This window comes from Pelodiscus sinensis, chromosome 1, assembly GCF_052426305.1.
Source record: "Pelodiscus sinensis isolate ZL-2025 chromosome 1, ASM5242630v1, whole genome shotgun sequence".
In the NCBI taxonomy this organism is placed as follows: domain Eukaryota; kingdom Metazoa; phylum Chordata; order Testudines; family Trionychidae; genus Pelodiscus; species Pelodiscus sinensis.
Window position 1 is genome coordinate 210,311,680 of NC_143052.1, and position 12,566 is coordinate 210,324,245.

Genomic DNA, 12,566 nt, shown 5'->3' on the forward strand with positions numbered 1-12,566 from the left:
GAGCCGCGCTGCTCCCGACCCCGAACTCAGCTGTGCTGCTCCTGAGCCAAGCCGAGCCGAGCCGACCCCCAGCCTAGCCGAGCTGCTCCCATCCCCAGGCTGGCACACCTCCCGCCTTCCTTCCCGGGGTTTAAACTTACTTCGCTTGCTAGGGAGGCGGGGTGGCAATTCTGTTCCCTGCCGCCTGTTTCTGCGGGGTCCTAAGACCCGCTGGTTTTAGCCTTGCATGCATGGCAAACTGTGCACAGCGTCCGTTCCCCAGCGCACCAAGGCAGCCCTTTGAAACATTAGGGTGTGCCTGGGCACACCCGGCACACTCCGTGCGCATGCCAATGCCTGGAGCACTGTGGCCACAGGCTGCCCCAGAGGCGCCATAACTCTGGGCTGGCCCCATAGGCCATGGGCCAGGGCCAGAGGCAGGAGACGCCGCTATCACGGCCACAGGCCACCCTGGAGGTGCTGGTATCACAGCTATGTGGCCTGGGGCCAGCCCCAGAGGCACTGGTACCATAGGCAGATGGCCTGGGGCCAGCCCTGGAGGCGCTGGTACTGTGGCCACGCAGCTTGGGGCCACATGGCCATGGCAGTGGTGCCTCCCGGGCCAGCCACGGTGCCTCTGGCCTCCAGCGTGGCCTGGGGATGCATGGTCGCGGCAGTGGTGCCTCGGGGACTAGCCCTTGACCACATGGCTGAGGCATTGTTGAGAAGCCTCAGCCACAGCACTGCTTCCTCTCCAGCGGCTGTGCCGGGGGAGGAAGGGTGGGGCTGAGCTCCTTCCCCCACATGCCACAGATTGGGCATGCCCATTAGGGGGCAGGGTCTAGAACTGCCTTGCGGGCCAGATGTAGCCCTCTGAGAGGCTTTTTCCCAAGATAGGTGATTGGAATACAAAGCTACCCTGTGATCGTACCTGCACACTATTGGAACAATCGTTTACAAAATATGGGTATAAATAGGTACTGACATATTTAAGAATTATAACTAAAATATATTTAAATCAGGTACAGCAAGGAGAGTTTTAAACAGGTATCCCCTACACAAAGGAATGTGCTTTGCCCACCCAGGAGTTACTTCCAAAGTACACTGAAAGGCAATCAGAATATATTTACATATTGTGTAAACAAACCCATCGAGCTACAAGCGATGGAGGCAAACCTCTCACTAACAAGTGTGGGAAAAGACATCATACCATCTATACCTACCAGGGAAGGGAAGCTTGATCTGAGGTGTATTTTGCAAAAAATCCATTTCAGAGGTCTACAAAGACAGGAGGTTGAAGCACAAGTGATAAGTTATTGAATCCATTGCCTGAATGTAATACAGCAGTATTATCAAAGACGGCAGAGTGGTGATTAATGTCATTGTGAATGGTATTTATTAACACTCTAAAAGGAATTGATATTAGGTTGTACAATCTTCCTCGATGGAAGGGGAACATCACAGCTAACCGCCTGTCTTTCTATGTACATTAAGGATAGTAGTAGAATTAAAGCAATGGAAGGCCTGGTGGGAGAGAAGAAAAGCATGAAGTCAACCTGCCTCTTGAAACAAAGTCACTGAACACTGGAAGATCTAAGCAAACACATATGCCATCTTTGGCATCCATCACTAGACAGACACAAGGGAATAGAACAATTACAATCAAAAAGAGGATTTGAAGTTTCTGGGGGTTGAATATAGGAGAGCAACCTGCAACATGTTCCCCCTGGGGTGCCTCTTGGAAGTGGGGTACCACTGAGCCTGCCTGAGCCACCTGCCTGAGCCCCCCTTTACCCTGTAATGCTGTCGCAATCTGCAGACACATGTCTAGTCTTACACTTTTACAAGCACACAGCATAAGCTCATGAAATTCGATCCCTCCCTTAATGTGGAGAGCACTGTATGCAGCTTGTTTGTGTCTTCAGAGGAACAAACGGACTTTTGCAGGACTGTGCAGGAGAGGGTTGGACATGCAGTGTATACTATATGGAGAAAGTTCAGGACTGGGAGTGTTTGGGGGTCACCTTGTTGTCTGTAACTAAGGCTGGGGGAAGCCAGAGTGGGGCTGTAGACAGGCTACTGAGGTCAGAGCTGCTGAACCAAGGCTAAGTGCACACACACGCAAACTTCAGAGCAGTTTTGGATTAGACACTGTGCCTACATAGCCCATGTCCAGGAATCCGTCACCTGGGGAAAAGGGAGGGGGGCTTCACAGCCCTAGGCAGGCCAGGAAAGTCCCCATTCCATAACCCTGCTTCTGGGCACAGTGGTGGGTGAATCCTCCTTCTCCCTATTCCCCAGCAGCAACACTGGGTGCAGTTGCAAGGGAAGCCCCCAGAGTCCCCCAACCCTGTCTCTGGCAGAAGCTAGGGACAGCAAGGGAAGCCCCACCACTGGGACTTTTGCTGCAGCCCCAGAACGGGAAGCGCTCTTACTCCCTGCTGTGGTCTGAGTCCATGGTGGGGGGGAAAGTAACCAGATGTCCAGGTTTTGACCAGAACGCACAGTCCATAAGGGACCCTGGTGGTTCTGGTCAGAGCTGCTGTCCTGGCCATTAAAAGGCCAATAGGTGGTGGTGAAGTACTAAGGTAGGCTAGTTCCCACCTATCCTGGCTCCACACTGCAGCCAGGAAGCACCCAGCAGGTCTGGCTACTAGACAGCACGACATGCACACTGCATCCACCTTAAGCACTAGTCCCACACTTCCATTGGCTGGTTCCCAGTTAATGGGATTTTGTGGACAGTGCCTGTGGTGAGAGCAGCGTGTGGAACCTCTTAACTTCCCCAACCATCTAGGCATCAGACCTCCTGATCACTTCCTGGGCGCAGCACATAGCAGGGCAGACAGGGAGCCTGCCTTAGCCTCACTGCACCATTGAATGGGAGCAGCCTGAGCCCCAACCCTCTGCTCCAGCCCTAGCCCCCAAGCCTGGAACCCCTCCTGTACCCCAAACTCTGATTCCTGGACCCACCCAGAGCACCACAACCCTCTGCCTCAACCTGCAGCCCTCTCCCCCACTTCAAAACCCCCAACTCCACCCCAAACTCCTCAGATCCAGCCTCCAGCCAGAGCTCTCACTCCCACACTCCAACTCCCTGTGCCTGCCTGGGATCCTCACCTGCATCCTAAGCCCTTCATTTCTGGCTCCACCCCAGAGCCTGCACCTCCCCCTCCCCGGTAGCGACCTCACCCCCTCACATACCTCAACACCTTGTCCCAGCCCAGTGAAAGAGAGGGTGTGGAAGAGAGAACCACCAAAGGAGAGAGGATATAGTATGCAGGAGCAGGGCCTCATGAAAGGGCCAGGGAAGGGGGTGTGGCCTCAGAGAAGGAGCATTGATAGGGTGTTCAGTTTTGCACTGTTAGACTATGTCTACACTGGCAGGTTCTTGCACCAGAAACATGCAAATGAGGCTACGCGTGGAATATCGCTGAGCCTCATTTGCATATCTAATGAGCTGCCATTTTTGTGGAAGAGGCTCTTGTGCCAGGAGGAGCGTCTACACTGCCCCTTCTTGCACAAGAAAAACTGTCTTGTGCAATGCAGCTACGCTGATTATTTTCAGGAATAATGGCATTGCACAAGAGGGTTTTTCTTGTGCAAGAAGGAGCAGTATAGACGCTCCTTCTGGCGCAAGAGCCTCTTCCACAAAAATGGTGGGTCATTAGATATGCAAATGAGGCTCAGTGATATTCCATGCTAAGCCTCATTTGCATATTTCTGGCGCAAGAACCCGCCAGTGTAGACATAGCCTTAGAGAGTTGGCAATCCTAGGCAGAAGACAGGACTTCTTGGCCTTGGGAACCCTGGATGGAACAGTGGTGGGGTCCCAGGTAAGAGTCACAAATGGAGGGGGCAGAATGGGCCCAGGGCCAAGGGCCCAAGAAACCTTAATCCACCTCTGCTCCATGGTGTGACCTGCCTTCTTAATGGCTGGTTGTGAGCATCCAAGGCTGGGAGCTACAACACCCAAGCACTGAGAGGCACCCACCATGGTTGCAGGCCAAGGGATGACACAACCTCTTACTAGTCTGGATTACATGAACTGAGCTCCAGCATAGTGACCAAAACCTGTTCACATCCCTTCTACTCAGGAATAGAGGGCCTCAGACAAGAGTCTCTCACATTCTGTTCCTCGATACCTATCCACTAGTGTGAAGGCAATAAGGGAAGTCTTCCTTCTCCTCTCCAAGATGCCTACCCACTCAGGACCCCTCACATGTCTTGGATCGGACAGCCAAACAGCTATCATCCTTCAGTCTGTGGTTTACTTGCTTGCTGAGTTGTGTATCTCTGCAGCCCAAGATTAGCTCTGATTAAGGGCTGAAAAGGGGCACTGGGTCATGGCTCAGTTAAGAGCTCTCCATATAGAGAAGATGTTTCTAATAAAAAAGTCTTACTTTAGCCTTTTTCTTCTTTCACTCATGGTGATAGAAACTCTCATGCCAAGCAGGCAGCTGTTCCTTCTCTCCAACTTGATCCAGGAGGAAGGAAGACCATCTGTTAGTTGATTCCCTCTAATTAGGTGACATTAAGCCCTCACAAACTCAGCAGTAGTTACTTTAAGAAGTCACAGGTGTAACATCACAAATGAGGTTGTGATGGGTCGGATCATACCAGTTGATACTGTCACTTTATGGGTTGATCATACCACTGAGCCTGCTTACCTGCCCCCTGGGGCCCCCCCACCATCCTGTCCTGCAGAGTCAGACCCTTCCAATGTCCTCCAGCATTGGCACTGAACTGGAGTCATAGCCCACAGCAGAGTAATGCAGACACAGAACTCAGCTCAGGGAAGGCTCAGTTAAAGGGACGTGCCACATCACCCAGGTGGGATCAGAACTCCAGATAAAATCCATCTTACTCTGTATAAAGTTTTATACAGATCACGCTCATAAAATGTTCACCACCTTCATGAAAAAGAGAGAGATGCATAGCTGCCCCTCCCAACAATTATTTACACTGGGTTTATTAATACACGAAAGTGATTTTATTAAGTATAAAAAGTAGAATTTAAGTGGTTACAAGTAATAGCAGACAGATCAAAGTAAGTTACTAAGCAAAATAAAACAGAACACGCCAGCTAAGCTTAATACACTAAGAAACTTGTTGCATATAAAATCTTGCCCTCAAGTTCTTTTAATCATCGTCTTTCACAGACTGGATAGCCTTCCTAGTCCGGGCCCAATCCTTCTTAATGTTCAATTCCAGGTGGTTGCAGCAGACAATTTAGATGATAAAACAGGGATCTTCTGGCATCTGACAGCTGCTTCTATTATTTGGTTTCCCACGGTTGGAATCCTTTGTATTCAGTTCAATCTTTGTACCTCCAAAGAAAAAGCTTACAGCATCATAGCATGTTTAAAGATTAGGATTGCAAGAGACCTCAAGAGGTCATCTAGTCCAGTAGTTCCCGACCTTTTCAAGCATATGGACCCCTTTTAAATCTATTAAAATTTCATGGACTCCTCCCCCCTCCTTGGGGGAGAAAAAAAAAAGAATTGGGCACACTGCAGTGGACCTGATCCTTATTTTTATACTTTCCACAGAACCCTGGCAGTACCGCTGCGGACCACCAGGGTTCTGTGGACCACAGGTTGGGAACCACTGATCTAGTCCAACCCCCTACATCCAAAATGGGTTCCAGCATCAGGTGATCAGGCCACATGTCTTTGCAGGATCATCACCAGATTTAACCGTCCAGGCTAACAGGGAAAACAAGACTATTCACAGATCATTGTCCCAAGTACCAGGCCATTAAGTTCCTTGAGTACCACTAATGGCCCTCACTTAGCATGTTGAGATTAGTAAAACAGATTTATACTTCTTGTTTCTAATTTCAAATACAGGAATGATACCTACACACAAATATACACATTCCGCAAATTTTAACTTTTCTAATGAAATGTTACACAAAGAATTTTTCATAAAGCATATTCAAATTATGTCATATTCATATGCCTATTTCTATAAAAAATATCGGGTGCAACATCAGAGAGGCAAGCTAAATAATCCTGCTTTTTTACACAATTGCAGCAGCTCACTTTTAGAGAAGATTTAGGCTCAGATTTTCCAGTGAATACCGCTTAGCTTAGCAATTTGACACAACTGCTTCCTGCCTACTCCATTATTCCTGCCAAAGTCTGCATTTTTGTTTGGTTTTCTCTTTAGAAATATCCAAATTCAGTTGCTCTGTGAACAGATGCTACTTACCATATCAGAGTTCGGTTCTTCCTACTAGAAGCCCAAGATCTTGATCAGATACTTGTATTTCAGCACAACTAAGCCTACAAAACAGGAACATACTGCAAAGTGTACATCAGGAATATTGGAAGGGTACTTTTGGCTCAAGAGCTATGAAAAGCCATCTTCAGTTTCAATGTCCCTATAAATCGCTATACTCTGTTTTTTGATAGCTAATTCTGACCTAGCTCTCTCTCATCTGTCCTGGAGAATCTAAGCTGTTCTTTAGCAGGGACTTACTTTGGACAAGCCCAATTTACTATTAAAAGCAAATCAATGCCCCTGGAAATGTATTAAGTGCTGGATAGTTCTAATCAGCTCAAAGATTGGATGAAGTGGACCTGAAACCTAATTCAGGTGTGTGTGTGCTGGGGAGAGGGGGTCCACCAGGGCATCCGGTGATGATCGGATCTGGGAAAGGTAAGAGAAAAATATACTCCTCTGGGAGTGCTTTTTTGTTATAATGGCAGCATCTAGTCTCAGGGACAAGTCAGGACCAAGAGAGGCAATTCTAAAGTAATATACCAAATAGTAGTAATGGCCAATTCTTTAAGTCACTCAGTGTCTGAAGTAGACAGAGCTTGGCACTTGCAGTTGGGAGCTAGCAAGAAGCCCATTCAGGTCCAGCTAGACCTCCAGAAACTTAGCTCTTGTCCAGTTTTGCCTCAGCACAAATCAACTATGCACATGAACATTCTGGTGTGTGTGTTGAGGAATTACTCCATTTCAACTGAGAGCAGGGGTGTGCCTTTCAGACTTTCATTTATTTCCCAACTGCATACCATATACTATGGTACAGCAGGTACACCATGGACTGGCATCACATGCTATTTTGGGCTGTTTATTGAGCAGCGCACTTTACAGGAGGATACCAGTTACCAAAGCTTGGTAATGGGTTTTAGTTAGGCTATTGGAGGAATGGTCTCCATCACAGCCATTAAAGGGTCAAAAAGGGAGGAGTCAGATAGTGTTTGAAAGTTTTGGAGTCTACAAAAGGGTTGTATAGAGGGACAAGATCTGACACCCTGACTCAGAGAGAGATCCACAAAGCATTTAGGCAACTAAATCCAAAATTTAGATCCTTCAAACTTCCCCTTCCACTACCGTCTAACCCCATAGGCACCTACATTCTCTAAGTTAATTTGTTCTCATTAATAGAATCCCCTATATGCCAATATGTTGTTGGTGAGTATGCAAGCCAACCTAGTCCTGATACCCTGCATCTAGCTTCTGCCTGGTAGGATCCTGAAACTAGGCATTTGCCCCACCTATCTCAGCTGATTTGGTAGCTTACCAGATTGGGTCTCACATGAAATGAGGATGCTGTCACTGCCCCTTTAATGTATGATCACCCAATGCTTAGAGCACACATGTAGGCTGTGAGAAGCTAAGGTTCAAAATCTCCTCAGCCTGTGAAGCAGAGACTTGAACCTATGTTTTCGGTGTCCAACCCTTTAGGACATACCCAAGCTCTTAAAGTACATCTACATTATGGAGAAGATCAATCCTCTGGAGGTCGATCTTCTAGCATTCAATTTAGCGGGTCTAGAGTAAACTCCCAAATTGAATGCTGAGGGCAGCCCCAACCAGGGTCTTGTACCCATTCTGCAAGGAGTAAGGGAAGCTGATGGGAGTGTGCACTCCCGTTGGTCTCCTACAGTACCACTGTGTAGACACTGTGGTGGCTGGGCTTAAAGTAAGCTGAATCCAGCCTCGCATTTTGCGTAGCTGTATGGCTTACCTTAAGCCAACCTGCCTGGTCTAGGGCAGACCCAGGCTATCTGCTTATTTGTGGGAAACTATTCCTTCCAAATTATATGAACTACAGTCATTAGATGAGAATATGTATGAGAATGACTTCATGTCCCAGGAGTTGAGGTTCTCTCCATGGAGGCAGGAGACCCAAGATCCAACCTGTTACACTAAATTATTTATACAAAGTGGGACAGCTTCAATAGGAGAGACTGAGAGAACCCCATCTAAGAATTCCCCATAGCCCAGTGATTAAGGCAGAATCTCCAGGAGAGGGCACACAGCTATGAATTGCAAGTAGAAGAAAGCATCTGCTTAGTGCTTTGAAGAGTGGAACTTAGGTCATGTCTTCTCAGGATTTTCTATTGGCTAGCTTAGGCAGCTCCCAATTCAGTTCACTGGCTTTTATGAATCCCATTCTCAAGCATCAAATTATCTCCAGGTAGCTGGGACATCTAACTCATGGGTTCCTCTAAGCAGCAGGGAACCTAAAAGACATTGCAATGCCTATGTCCCTTTTGTGGATCTCCCCCTGAGTATTAACAGACCACTGTGAATTATATTACTATCAGAGTGTAGAGAGGCTGGGATTGAGTCTAGTCAAAGCAGTACAGACTTGCCTAGTGCAGAAATCTGTTTATGACCGGCCATTCTCTCTTCACAGGAAGTTACTTTACAAAAGGAAACCAGTTTATGTGGAAGAGCACATACTGTTGAGGTTTTTCCGGTAAATTGGGATCCCATTCATTCAGGATTGGAGTTACTTCATCCATAGCATAGCTCGGAATGGAAGTCCCTTGGTTTCTGCCAATCAAAGGTGGCATCTGAATGCAGAGAAAAGTATGGAGACCTCTTGACAAGAATAATAATTCAGTGGTATAAATGTGCTAAGTTATTCCTGTTTATTTCTTCAGGCTCAGGAGAACAGATCATAGAAGCTGGTAGATAGAGGAAAGCACAATATCATTCATTTAGCCACAAGTGGGTTGCCAGTTCCCTAGGAAGTTCATAGCTGGGTCTCAGTGGCGATGCAGCTGAGTTAGCCTGAATGTGGCAGCATGATCTGGAGGTAGCAGCTAATTTTTTTTATACTTGCTGGACAGGGAGAAGTCATGTGAATAGATCTGTGCACACCTGGAGACAGGACTATCTGGGGATTTAGTAAAGGGGTAGAGTTAAGGATAACAAAAATTAGGGAGTGGAACCAAGCAGTAAGTGTAACCTGGGCTCCACAGATGCCACAGAAGAGGTTCTAGAAGGGGAGTCACCTGGCCTTTGTGAAGGGGTAAGGCTAGCAGAAGTTATTTAGAGTAACTAAATTAGATGAGTGGTGGTAAGGATGAGGATTTCCCATCACAAAATTGCATGTTATTCCAGGAAGAGGCAATATAGTTCTCCACTTGGTAAGTGGGTACGATTCTGGTGGCTATTGAGGAAAGAACTGTTAACAGTCTGGATAGTGGGAAGCAGTCAAGGAAATTGCTGGTACCTTGTCATTGCAGATGCCCAGTGCATGCACACTTTCAATAGGTGTCCAAGTTCCCTGGAAAACTGACAGAAGCAGATCAGAAGGCATCTCCTAAAGAAGCTAGGGAATTGGGTTGAATCTCAATGTCTGGTATAGACAATGAGTCAATTCTCTCACCACCTTAACTCTGTTCTCGGGAAAGATGGGATCCCAACAACGGGGTAGGAGTCAAGTTATGGGGGTCTCTAAATCCCCAAATACCTCCCTCTGCTACTCACCAAATGGAATGGAGGAATAGAGAGCTGATGATAGATGGTAGAGATTACATTAAATGACCTGAATTGGGTGAGTTATTGTTGGCTAGTTCAGAAATAGGTTACTTAATAAAGCTGCAGCCTAATTAAGCCACATTCCTGGTGACTTGTTTTTTCTTACTGCAATGATTAGGACAATTGCTTAGATCTCCATCAACCAACTCATACACAAAATCATCCACATGCAATAATTGTTTTAAAAGACACTAGATTGAAGTGTTTGACATTTTGGTTATTATCCATTGGGAGCCCAGAGAGAACATGTCTAAGTGTTTCTTACCTTCTCTGTAACCTAGATGTTGTGTGTGATCCATTTAGTTTAATGATGATGGTTGATTGCTGTTCCTTCTGGAAAATAAAATAAAAATTATCCATTGTCTGGATAGTACAGAAGAACTTCACTTAGTATTTAACCACTTCACTGGAGGAGTCTGACATTATAAATACATTAATAGAAATTAATCATTTTAACTAAATGGAAATAGAACTTAAGTGAACACAGGAAACCTGCCCATACCTGTCACCACAGCATAAGAAATTATCGAATATACAAGAGTGAAGGATCATAAGTCATTCTATTTGCTTTACAAAATGTAGACCATTTAAACACTTTGTATCCAGTACTGTACACAAGATGAGAAACAGGGAAATAAAAATAAACCTTTATGCTAAATTGATTATATTTTTTAAAAGTATGTATCATTAAGTAATATTATATGAGTACTGGAACCAAGTAAACTAAACGTTTATTAACAAGAAAATATTCTGATTTTTATTTTTTCACGTTATTATCAAGTACACAATTACAATAATGTCACACATCCCTATATGATTCTATGTATTTTGTTTTTTTCTTTTTCTTTTTTACAAAGTGTACAGAGGGAGGGACATACAATATTTAACAGGGCATTTCTACAGAACAATAATTTATATTATGTCCTTGTAAAAATTTGTACCTTTTAAAACATTTAACTGAAACATCCATTTTATAGCATATGCTAATCAAATTATTTAAGAATTAAAACTAGCCTGTAACTGTCAGTACATTAACAATAACTACAAATCCATTTTCTCTTTATACAGACAAATACATTTTACAAAATCCACTTGACCAAATCCTTAATTTTTCCTTTAAAAAAGGTTTCAGTATTGTGCTTAAAAAAAAGTGTATGATTCCAGACTATATAAGAGAAATAAAGTGTGTAAAATATGTGTGTTCTTTGTCTTTCAGCTTATTTAAAAATATACAGTTCAAAATAGCTAGAACTTCTTAATAATATTGTGGGAATTTATGTGGAATTTTCAGGTTTTCACTTGCAAAACACTTGAGAAAAATTAATCTGAACAAAGACAGTTCACAAAATTTCAATGGAAAATGTGCACCAAGTTTTTTTTATACACTATGGACCTGATCCTACAACATACAGCTTGTAGGCAGACTGCTGTGAGCACACACATTTCCACTGAAGACAGGCACAGGAGTCTGCTCACCAGTTACACATGAAAAGATCAGAACCTCTTTATTATTAGCAACATTAACAAGTGTAGCGCTGGATCAGTACATCTGGCACCATTAATCAGACATCACAAAAAAGTGTGGGGAAAAACAGTATTAGAAAGCATTAGCATTGCCTGAAAAGACAAGTTCAAGTTAAACTCAAGTGTTTACACTTACAATAAAACATATGGAGTAGCTGAGCGATAATTGCTGTCCTCAATGAAAAAAACAAAACAATAAAGATTTAGGACAACCATCTGAAAGAGGAAAATTCACTCACTGTGGGTCTGATTAAGGACTGAGAGTCAACTTCTGCATCCCCTTGCTCCCAGTTAGTAGTTCCATTAAAAATAATGAAACTACTCCTATGCGTAAGTGCTACTTACTTGGTAGGATTAGTACTTGCAGGATCTGTCTAATCCTATTGTCATTTGGGGCCACATCCTTCAATTCTTACTCAAACACTGACTTCAGTGGGAGTTTGGATAAGGACTGCCAAATCAGGCCCAAATACATAAGTAATTCAGTTTTGTTTTACCTTTTGTTAACTCAAGATACATGACTGTGTTTTGCGTATTTATACAACAATTAGTAACCAACATTAGATTATAGTTTTATCTTAGCAATAGACTTCAAGTGGTAAAATTACATACAATTGTAAGGCCTTCACATTTGTTTATAAACAGACTATAAAAACTGGATTAATTCTGGATACTAATTATTTAATAAACAGCAGCTTAGCACAGATGCTGATGGTTCATGAAAAACATTCTATTTAGAAACAGTTCTTCCTATGTTTCTTCCTATAATTTATTATTTTTATTAAGGATATCTGCATGAAAATTGGACCTCTGTTCCTTAAAAATTATCTGCTTCTACTATTTCCTACTTGCAGTTCTCTAAATAACACATCTGCAAAATTGTCTGAGACATCTATTGGACTTCAGTTTTATTCTAAAGTAATTCCCAGTAAAAAATGTGATTATTTGTCCCAAATACTGCTGTTTCATGTTTTTATACATAAAATCGTCTTCAATTTGGATATACACTTAGTTGTAGCACAAAAGTTGCAACCTATCCAGGTAAGTGGAATAGCTGTATTTTATGTTTTCGGTGTTAGTCAGTAGAAGTTGAGAAAACCAAACTCTTTTGTGATACATAACCATTCAAAGACAAAGCAGCATAGAGAATAAACATAATACTTATGAATAAATTCTTACTCCACAGAGTGTAAGTATTAAAAAAAAATGCCCCAACAATCATTTTACTTGTTTTGGAGGGAGGAATGAGATCTTTTGTAAAGGAAACC